At 37.6% G+C, this 2,961-nt stretch overlaps 1 non-coding gene across 1 annotated transcript; it reads left to right on the plus strand.

Annotated features, from left to right (window-relative positions):
* Positions 1-372: 372 nt before the first annotated feature.
* On the plus strand, positions 373-479 carry LOC111898304 (small nucleolar RNA R71). The gene has a single exon (XR_002852551.2). It is a non-coding gene; the product is annotated as a small nucleolar RNA R71 (small nucleolar RNA).
* The last annotated feature ends 2,482 nt before the right edge of the window (positions 480-2,961 follow it).

Below are 2,961 nucleotides of genomic sequence, written 5' to 3' on the forward strand. Positions count from 1 at the left end.
CTTGAGTAACACACTTGCACCTTCTTGTTGCCATTCTCATCTAGATCACAGTCTCTAGTGAGGTGAGGCCCATTGTAGTTTTCACAACCCACCCGAATAGCATGGATCGTTTGATCCATTTTATCCATCCTCCTATCCATGGTTTTTAGCATAGCCATGACCGCGGATAAGTCTTCAGTAGCTGCATAAGCGGCTCCCCTAGTGACATCATGTCTAGGGTTGTGGTATTCTCTAGAGTGTTTAGAGAATTCTTCAATCAATTCTTTGATCACCGGGGACGGCTTCTTTGTGAGCGGGCCTTGCGAGTCTAGTAACTGCCTGGTTGTGACATTGACTCCATCATAGAAGATGGAGACTTCTTGCTGGCTGTTTAGATCATGGTGTGGGCAGTTTCTTAGTAAGCTCTTGTACCTCTCCCATGCTTCATATAGCGAATCTCCAGCTTGTTGCTCAAAGTTAGCAATGGCCTTTTTCAACTTGGCTATCTTGGAAGGTGGGCAAAAGTGATCAATGAATTCTTCTTTCATCTTGGCCCAAGTGGTGACTGATCCGGGGGGAAGTGACTTGAGCCAGTCTTTTGCAGCTCCTTTGAATGTCACCGGAAGCATACGAAGTAGCTGAGTCTCGCGGGGCACATTTGGAACATTGAAGTAATCAGCTACATCATTGACTTCGTCCAAATGCTTGTAGGCATCTTCATGGTCTTTTCCATAAAAAGGTATTTCTTTAAGTAAAGCTAGGATATGACCCTTTAGCTCGAAAGTAGCAGTCGCGGGAATTGCGGGTTGCACAAGTCCAGGGCCAATGTCGTCGCACATCCTCTTCTTCCATTCTCCCATGGGGATTTCATCAATGTTAGCCATTGTGATAGCTAACTCTTCCTCGGAATCAGTTTCGTGCTCGTATGTAGGCTCCTCTTCTTCCTCGGTCTCGTACTCGATATCTTCCTTAGCCGGTTCGTCGATTACTAAAGAAGCGCTGGATGCTCCTGATTTGCTGCTATTCTTTTTCCCAAAAACAGTTTTCAAATTGGACAAAGGTGACTTCTTTGGTGTACTCGAACTCTCCACGTCCTTCCCTTTGTTTCTTTTCAATGCGGTTTCGGGATCTTCAAACGGGGGTACCAGCGGGGTGTTTGATCCTCTGGTCATGAAAGTCCTGAAATAAACAAGATAAAAATGTAAAAAGAACAAAAAAAATGTACTAAAAAAATCGAAAATTAAACTGCTAAATACGCTTGTACTCGCCGAGTAGGTGCGACTGCATTCGGCGAGTATAAGTGTAATTTTGAAAAAATTAAAAACTTAATATTAACACTAAAATAGATGCTAAAACCTAATTACTAACTACTAAATTGTAATAAATTAACTCTATGCAAGTAAACTCACACAAAGGATCGAAAAAATTAGGAATTAGATTAATTATTTAGAACCGTTCCCCGGCAACGGCGCCAAAAACTTGATGTGTGTTAGATGCACTTGTTTTATCCCTACTTTTTTTAATAAATTTAGCACACAAAGGCAGTGAACCTGTCCTTTAGTGGTATAGTTTAGTAAGTAAGGTATCGAACTCAGGGAACGGAAAATTAAACTAATAACTAATTTTAACTAAAACAATTAATGAAAGTAAAAGGTTTTTCTTCTAGTTTTGCAAGACTAGAAACTTAAGCACACATAAACACTTAATTAACTAAATAGCTAAAGCAGAGAACTAATTCACCAAATTTGATAAAGATGTTTCTAGTTAGGTTCAACCAATTCACTCATATGGTTATTTTGTATTTATGATAGATTTGTTATTGGCTACCAATTATAGTGGTTAGGTTCATGTTCATTACTCCTAACCCTTAGACAATCAATTAATTCAAGCAGTGATCAAGTGTTTAAACTAATTAATTCCCTAGATTTACAATTTGGATTAAATAAGATTTGTAGTAGTTAATCAATTTAGTGGTTCAATTAACCTCTTGTTTGATGGTTTCTCAAACAAGCTCACACATTAATCTAACTATTGTCTTATTAATCTTAGTTTCATAATCATTATTCCTAAGCATATGATTTAGTGTTCACATAGACATATGAGGTTAACAACTAAGAGATGTTCATGCAGCTTAATTGTCTTCCAATTAACAGAAAATAATTGTGATTAATGCATAAGGTTCTTTAACAAACTTAATTTAATAGATCACCAATAAACAATTAATCAAAAGCTAAGAATTAAACCATAGGAGTTCCTTGGTATTCCCCAAACAGAAACAAAAACGTATTTAGCTCATAGTTGCAGTAAAAACAAACATAAAAACAAGTTTAACTAGATTAGACATACTCAAATCCTAAAGCTAAGTGGAATGATTAACCTAATTGCTTCAATTCTTCAAAAGGTTGAAGATTAGAATTCCTCAGCGTCTTCCAGGGTTCTCAATCGCAGAAGGATCTTCAAAAATTGCCAGAAAAGTAGTCCCATCGGATAAAGGCTTGGTTTTTATAGATATCTCAAAACAGGGTGTACTCGGCGAGTAGCAGACCCAACTCGCCGAGTAGACTCGTTGTTATCCGTCTTAAATCAGGAGTCATGGCTATCTTCTGGAATATTCAGCTGGACTCGCTGAGTAGACTCGTGTACTCGCCGAGTAGATGAGCTTTTGTCCCTCAATCTTCACTCTTTGGTCTTCAATTGCTTTCCCTTGTTCCCTTTCACTCCCAAGCATGTCTTTTGGACTGAAAACAAAATTTAAACAATATTAAGTACCTTTTGTCCGTATTATTCACATAATTAGTTAAAAATGAATAAAAATGTATGCTAAATAACTAACTAATTATGCATATATCACCTGCCATTTAAGATAAGTGATCATATAATCCTCTACTCTCAAGATATCAGCCGGACAAATACATGGAACAATGTCGTACTTATTGTCCAGCAGTTTGCTTCCTGATTTCCGATTTGTTTGACATAGAACTA

Source organism: Lactuca sativa, chromosome 8, assembly GCF_002870075.4.
Source record: "Lactuca sativa cultivar Salinas chromosome 8, Lsat_Salinas_v11, whole genome shotgun sequence".
In the NCBI taxonomy this organism is placed as follows: domain Eukaryota; kingdom Viridiplantae; phylum Streptophyta; class Magnoliopsida; order Asterales; family Asteraceae; genus Lactuca; species Lactuca sativa.